Source organism: Trichomycterus rosablanca, chromosome 2 (genome assembly GCF_030014385.1).
Source record: "Trichomycterus rosablanca isolate fTriRos1 chromosome 2, fTriRos1.hap1, whole genome shotgun sequence".
Taxonomy (NCBI): domain Eukaryota; kingdom Metazoa; phylum Chordata; class Actinopteri; order Siluriformes; family Trichomycteridae; genus Trichomycterus; species Trichomycterus rosablanca.
The window spans coordinates 50,107,496-50,115,846 of NC_085989.1; the positions used below are offsets into that span (position 1 = coordinate 50,107,496).

The 8,351-nt window shown below is 43.2% G+C and overlaps 1 non-coding gene across 1 annotated transcript; it reads right to left on the reverse strand.

Moving 5' to 3' along the window:
* Positions 1 to 1,573: 1,573 nt before the first annotated feature.
* trnar-ccu (transfer RNA arginine (anticodon CCU)) lies at positions 1,574 to 1,646 on the reverse strand. Its single transcript has one exon. It is a non-coding gene; the product is annotated as a tRNA-Arg (tRNA).
* Positions 1,647 to 8,351: the final 6,705 nt, after the last annotated feature.

An 8,351-nucleotide genomic window follows, 5' to 3' on the forward strand; every position in this document is an offset into this window, starting at 1 on the left:
GAACCCATAAGTGGGTGTGTGGAGAGGTGATCGACTGGCTTTTTACATAAAGTGTTCTCCAGCCTTCATCCAGTGTCTAACCATGTCTGCTGAATGAGATGCAAGAGAGCAAGTCTATTAGTACCTACATATACACCAATCAGCCATAACATTAAAACCACCTCCTTGTTTCTACACTCACTGTCCATTTTATCAGCTCCACTTACCATATAGAAGCACTATGTAGTTCTACAATTTGTAGTTTTACAATTACTGACTCTCCCAGGACCATCATTCTCAGCACTGCAGTGACACTGACATGGTGGTGGTGTGTTAGTGTGTGTTTTGCTGGTATGAGTGGATCAGACACAGCAGCACTGCTGGAGTTCTTAAACACCTCACTGTCACTGCTGGACTGTGAATAGTCCACCAACCAATAATATCCAGCCAACAGCGCCCCGTGAGCAGCGTTCTGTGAGCACTGATGAAGGTCTAGAAGATGACCGACTCAAACAGTAGCAATAGATGTGCGATCGTCTCTGACTTTACATCTACAAGGTGGACCAACTAGGTAGGAGTGTCTAATAGAGTGGACAGTGAGTGGACACGGTGTTTAAAAACTCCAGCAGCGCTGCTGTGTCTGATCCACTCATACCAGCACAACACACACTAACACACCAGCACCATGTCAGTGTCACTGCAGTGCTGAGAATGATTCACCACTTAAATAATACCTGCTCTATGGTGGTCCTGTGGGGGTCCTGACCATTGAAGAACAGGGTGAAAGGGGGCTAACAAAGCATGGAGAGAAACAGATGGACTACAGTCAGTAATTGTAGAACTACAAAGTGCTTCTATATGGTAAGTGGAGCTGATAATGGAGCTGAGGACAGCGAGTGTAGAAACAAGGAGGTGGGTTTAATGTTATGGCTGATTGGTGTAGATGTTCTGTGAACTTCACATCTGTACAAACCTTTGATGACTTACTAAACAGAATTCAGAAGATGCACATCAGCTCATTAATCAAACCGACTGCTTGGCTGCTCTCGGTGGAAATTCTTGTTCAGCACAACATGCTGCTCCAAGAAGACAATAAAAAGCATTTATCCTTATTAAGGCTAACAAGCTGTATGAGTACAGTTACACTCCTCAAGGTCATTGTTACAGTGCTGCTAGACTTGTGATGTCAATTATAACAGCATTTTTCAAATAACCATTTACATTTTACATTTAGCCGACACCTTTATTCAAAGCGACTTACATTACATTGCAGTATACAGTCTGAGCAATTGAGGGTTAAGCGCCCAACACTAGCAACCTGGCAGTGGTGGGGCTTGAACTGATTACTAGTCCAGTACCTTAACCGCTAGGCTACAGCTTGCCCATATAAGTACAGGTAGATCCCTCAAATTAGGCAAGCGTCTGCTTTCCTAACACGACAATGAACAAGCTGCTCAGGAAAAGGACGTCACACAACCTCTATGACAATTTGGTCTCGCAGGGTGGTTCCATCATGATGCCTGAAAAAGGCTGTGTTGGCTTCATACACCAGCAGAAAACCAGACTAGACCAAGAGAAAAGTAAGCTTTCTTAACACCTCAGATGGGACTTGAACCCACAATCCCTGGCTTAGGAGGCCAGTGCCTTATCCATTAGGCCACTGGGGCTTTAGAGGGACATTAACATTTACACATTTTACACTCTTACCTAGTGTGACTAACAGGAGTGCTTCCTCAGTCGATGGCACAGCCTTTTCCGGGCAACACGGTCAGAACCACCACACTAGAGCGAACTGCCCCAGAGGTGGTGTGACGTCCTTTTTCTGGAGCAGCTTGTTTATTGCCATCTCCGGCTTGTTTTCAGGGTCCCTTATCTTTTTTCTTTTTTTCAGAGAACTGGGTTGTTGCAGACGGACAGAGTCATATTGTGACATCCAGTTTTGAGTCCTGCTCTGTCACTCTTCTGTCCACTCTCTGTTGCAGGCTGCAACTTTGTTATTCTACTTTGGTTAATCTTCTTTCACTTAGGCTCATTTATAATACATGCAGGTGTGGGGCTTCACCTCATGCTTTGGTAGACTTGTTATCTTGTATTAAAGTCTGAAGCACTCCTGAACAATAGAAAAAGTTCATCATTCACTACTTTCTTCTTTTCTTGAACAGAACAAGAACATTCAGAGAAGAACTTAATCTGTTCTGGAGCTGAAGCGTAACTTTACTACTTATTAGCTTGTAAATAATAAATGTGGTATTATGGGCTGCCATTTTCACAATTGATGACGAATATTCTTAATCACAAGTGATCACCAAACACCTGATATTCACTGAGCTGATCCCACACATGTGATTATCAGTACATCTGCACATATTAAAACAGGATTTTTAATTGCACAGCATTAAAAATAGCATGTTTGGATTTGTTTTCTATTGTTGTTTGCCTTTTTTTTTTACCAGGCCTGTAGTGTTTTGTATTTAACAACGCTGGGTCCCATTGCTGTAGGCTGTACTGGCAGATCTTACTGTTCTCAACGCTTCTTATAATTTATAGCCATGACAACACTCACAAATAATTGTGTAGGTTAGGTTATAAGTGTATAAAGGTCACGCAGTGTGCAAACTGAGACCTTTAATTATCCAAAAAGGAATGAATTTTTGACTGCAGTTCATGGAACATTTAACCAACCATTTAACATCTTAAACTACTTCTTTATTTACCTCAGAAAGTCAAATTAAATCACTTTATTGTCACGTCACATTAACACAGGTATGAAAGGTGAGTGAAAATCCTAAGTGCATAGTCCCTCACAGCCGCAATACACATGAATTACAAAAAATACACACATTAACTTACATAACCTAGCACCATCTGTTCAATATATACAGGTATTGATTAAGGACTATTTATGTACAGATGTACAAAAATTATGAAAAAGGAATGAGAAATATAAATATATAAAATTTGGAATAATAATTATAAGTCTGAGATGTACGGGTATTGTACAAGATATGAATTATACATGGTCTGTGTGTGCCGGTGTGGTGGATATACTGTAGTATAAAGTGTGCATTATGTCAAATCAAAGGAAGAAAGGAGGAAATCTTTTAAAAATAAAATAATAATTGTAAACATAGCTTAAATAGAACCTTTCTGTCAGTGTAAAACAGGTTAGAAGGTCTCAAAATCTATCACATGACGCGGAAATCCACAGAAATTCAAATACCAATGTGAAACAAAGTCATTAAAATGATAGCTGCCACTGCTAGGGCTCTGGGACTCCAGCAAACCACAGTGAGAGCCATTATTCACAAATGGAGAGAACTTACATTTTTGGCCTTTAGCAGACACTTTTTTCCAAAGCAAATACAGTCTGAGCAATTGAGGGTTAAGGGCCTTGCTCAAGGGGCCAACAGCAGTAACCTGGCAGTGGTGGGGCTTGAACCAGTGACCTTCTGATTATTAGTCCAGTACCTTAACCACTAAGCTATGGTTTCCTCTTGGAACTTGGAACAGCAGTGAAAGAGTACATCAACAAACCATCCAGGAGGTCACAAAGAATTGCTGTCCTCACTTACCTCAGTTAAGGTCAATGTCCACGGTTTAACAATAAGACAGAACAAATGCAAAAGCACAAACCACCACTGACCAAAAACAACATAAAGACTTCTCTTGCATTTGTCAAAAACATCTAGATGACCCTAGAGGACTGACATGGGTCCTGTTACATCTCGTGTAAATGCTACTTTCCACTACACAAACATCATACCGACAGTAAAACATGGTGGTGGTGGTGGTGTGATGATCTGGGGCTGCTTTGTTTCCACAGGACCTGGACGACGTGTCATTGATGGAACCATCACAAATGATGGAAAGTCCTGACAGAGAATATCAGCCCATCAGTTCGTGTCCTAAAGCTGAAGCGCTGTTGGGTTATACAGCAGGACGATGATCAGAAGCACATAAGCAAGTCCATTACTGAATGGCTCAATAGAAATGAAATAAAGGTTTTGAATCAGCCAATTGAAAGTCCTGACTTCCTTAAACAAACTGTTCCTGCTGGAGAAGAGGAACACAATTCCTCTGCAATGATGTAAAAGACTCATCACAAGTATCACAAATGTTAGATTGCAGTTACTGCCAAGTGTGACTCAAGGTTTAGGGGGCAATTACTTACTCACCTGGGTGAAAACGGTTTTGGATCATTCTTTATCTTCAGTCAGTGGAAGAATGATTTATGAGCTTCACTTTGTGTTACTCATGTTGTCTGTTACACGGTGGAGGATCTATAAAGCGCTCATGTTTTGTGCTTGTTCTTGTTGTTCTCTTTTGTACCTCCAGAGGTCAGTGTGAGACCACAAACCAGAGGATTTAAACTTTTGGTCAGAAGCTTTGAGATGTGTGTGAACAGGTAAATGAGTGATGAATATGTGCATGTCCAGGGTGTCCAGTGTGATGGTAGGTAGGTGTTGCTGACCTAGCACCTGGGCAGCACATTAATTAAGGAGATCAGAGGTTCCAGTCTCTATTCAGAAAGTCCTGAGGAGAATGTACCAACCACATTCCCTGAACGATTGGGACATTTTGTTTAGTGTCCCAAGCCATAGCCTAGCGGTTAAGGTACTGGACTAGTAATCAGAAGGTCACTGATTCGAACCCCACCGCTGCCAGGTTGCTGCTGTTGGACCCTTAAGCAAAGTCCTTGGACTCATAACATTAAAACCACCTCCTTGTTTCTACACTCACTGTCCATTTTATCAGCTCCACTTACCATATAGAAGCACTTTGTAGATCTACAATTACTGCCTGTAGTCCATCTGTTTCTTTGCATGCTTTCACACTGTTCTTCAATGGTCAGGACCCCCACAGGACCACCACAGAGCAGGTATTATTTAGGTGGTGGGTCATTCTCAGCACTGCAGTGACACTGACATGGTGGTGGTGTGTTAGTGTGTGTTGTGCTGGTATGAGTGGATCAGACACAGCAGCGCTGCTGGAGTTTTTAAACACCTCACTGTCACTGCTGGACTGAGAATAGTCCACCAACCAAATATATCCAACCAACAGCACCATGTAGGCAGCGTCCTGTGGCCACTGATGAAGGTTCAGAAGATGACCGACTCAAACAGCAGCAATAGATGAGCGATCGTCTCTGACTTTACATCTACAAGGTGGACCAACTAGGTAGAAGTGTCTAATAGAGTGGACAGTGAGTGGACACAGTATTTAAAAACTCCAGCAGCGCTGCTGTGTCTGATCAACTCATACCAGCACAACACACACTAACACACCACCACCATGTCAGTGTCACTGCAGTGCTGAGAATGATCCACCACCTAAAAAATACCTGTGTCCTGTGGGGGGTCCTGACCATTGAAGAACAGGGTGAAAGGGGGCTAACAAAGCATGCAGAGAAACAGATGGACTACAGTCAGTAATTGTAGAACTACAAAGTGCTTCTATATGGTAAGTGGAGCTGATAACATGGACAGTGAGTGTAGAAATAAGGAGGTGGTTTTAATGTTATGGTTGATCAGTGTATACTGTAACTGTAAAGTAAATAAATGTGTCTGCTAAATGCTGAAAACACCCAGACCCAAAGTTAACAGCTGTATAAAATTAATGATATAAATTATACGCGTTCGACTTAATTTGATTTAATTAAATAGAATTTTCCATCATTACTGTGATCCTTTACACAAAGTGAGGACCGTAAAATGGTTTAACGACTTAATGTAATGAAACTCTGGTGATCTGAATCGAACCCTGACCCTAACCCCATTAAACACCTTTGGGATTAATTAGAAGGACAATTTGAGTCAGGCCTCACATTCAAAATCACATGATCTTTCAACTGAATGGGCACAAGTTCTCACAATCATTCTCATTCTCTCTCACACACACACACACACACACACACTCATCTTTAGTATCAATTTTAGTATCTCCACTTAACCTGACTGTACGTCTTTGGACTGTTGGAGGAAACCCTTGTGGACACTGGGAGAACATGCAAACTCCACACAGAGAGAACCCGGACCGCTCCACCTGGGAATCAAACCCATGTTCTTCATGCTGTGAGGCGACAGTGCTACCCACTGAGCCACCGTGCCTCTCCCAAATTCCTTTCCAATAATAGTAGAGGCTGATGTAGCTGCGAAGGGGAATGAGATTATATTAATCCTTACGGTTTTATTATTGAAAAGAGTGTCCAACTTGCTCATGGTCAGGTGTCCACATACTTTTGGCCATATAGTGTACGTGGGCCTTGACACAGTACTACTTTTCCACCTTCACTTTCCGGGAATGGCTTATATGTTACTTTGATTATGTGTTTCAGACACCACTTCTAATGACAGAATATGTGTGTTTGCTAGTAGGTGTAATAAATCAATTCTATAAAGGAAATGACATGCTTCCAATGTTGCAGCAACAGTTTAGGGAAGGACCTTTCCTGTTCCAGCTTGGCCTCAGCCCCACTCGGCAGCTCTGGTTTTCTCCCACAGTCCAAAAACATGCAGTCAGGTTAATTGGAGACACTGAATTGCCCTGTGTGTGTGTGTGTGTGTGTGTGTATGTCTGTGTGTGTATGTGTATGTGTATGTGTGTGTGTGTATGTGTGTGTGTGTGTGTATGTCTGTGTGTGTGTATGTCTGTGTGTGTGTGTATGTGTATGTCTGTGTGTGTGTGTATGTGTATGTCTGTGTGTGTGTGTATGTGTATGTATGTGTGTGTATGTGTGTGTATGTGTGTGTGTGTGTGTGTATGTGTGTGTGTGTGTGTGTGTGTGTCTGTGTGTGATGGACTGGCGCCCTGTCCAGGGTGTTACTGTGTCCCTTGCGCCCATTGAAAAGCTGGTATGGGCTCCAGCACCCCTCGTGCAACCCTGATTGGATAAGCAGTAAAGACAGTGAGTGAATGAGTGAGTGTTTTTGAACTGGGATGTCCAACAAGCTCATGGTCGGGTGTCCACATACTTTTGGCTACTTACTGTTGGATCAGCGGTTAAAGCCGGTGGAATATTTGGAGAGTTTGGAGAGTTCTGCTCTATTCTGCCTTGATCAAACATGGTTCAAACCATCAGATCACTAATACAGTCCGTGTGTGGGTGTACATGGTTTGGTTGTGCGTGCTTGTGTGTATACTGCAGCAGGATGGGCGAGAGATCCCGAATATTAAAACCACTGAAGGAACTCGGTGTTACTTAAACATAAGATCACAGTCAAGCTCAGTTCTGATGTGATGTAGCGGTAGGTAGCACAGTGTGTGTGTGTGTGTGTGTGTGTGTGTGTGTGGGCGTTTTGGGTCAGAGAGAGCGAGGAGAAAAAATGTAAACCTAAGTGCTGGGTTATATTTTCTAAAAATAAAGGACAGCTGTTCTCCAGCCTGAGGACACATTGTGGACCTGGTTCAGCGACAATCAGCTCGCTAGCTCTGCGCTTCTGTATCAGCTGCAAACATGCAACAAGCTAAGTGGAACAGTGGTGCTTGTGTCAAGGGTTTCCTGATGGGTTCCAAACATAGTAACACCCTGGACGGGATGCCAGTCCATTGCAGGGCAGACACACACACACACACACATACACACACACATACAGACATTTACTTACAGGGCAATTTAGTGTCTCCAATTAACCTGATTGCATGTTTATGTACTTTGGGTGAGGAAACCGGAGCTCCCGGAGGAAACCCACGCAGACACGGGGAGAACATGCAAACTCCACACAGAAAGGACCCGGACCGCCCCACCTGGGAATCAAACCCAGGACCTTCTTGCTGTGAGGCTTATTTCACTTTAATTCTAGCCATTAGTTTGTTTGTGCTGTAGCGTGGGCTGTGGAATTATTTGTGGTCATTTTTGTGGGTCGCAAAAGTTTTCTGTGGTTTACTTGTCAACAAATGGGATCTGTGGAAACATCTGGAGTTGATTGTGGTGGCCGTGAGAGCTTTTAAGAACAATCCTGTGGGCTACAAAAGCTTAAAAACCGCTGTTAGCTTTGATTGCTGTATTGATATTGATGCAGTACCTAATATGTCCGACAGGCGTCAGAATTTATCCAGAGAACTGCAGAACTCCACATGGGTCTTCTGCACGTAACTAAATGTCACACACACACACACACACACACACACATTGCCTAGCAACCGCATCCCCCCTTCACACTCCGGATGTCAGGAAGGGGTGAGCATCGGCATCTCAATAGAGAACAAGAGGGTGAATGTTAGACTCTCAGTGTATGATGGACCTGCACCCCGGCCAGTGTTTCTGGGTGGCACTGGACCCATGACCCGTGAGCCTAAACAAACAGAAGCGGGTACTGAGGATACATGAATGAATGAACGGGCAGCAGACCCAGCATGCGTCCGTTCGAGCATCT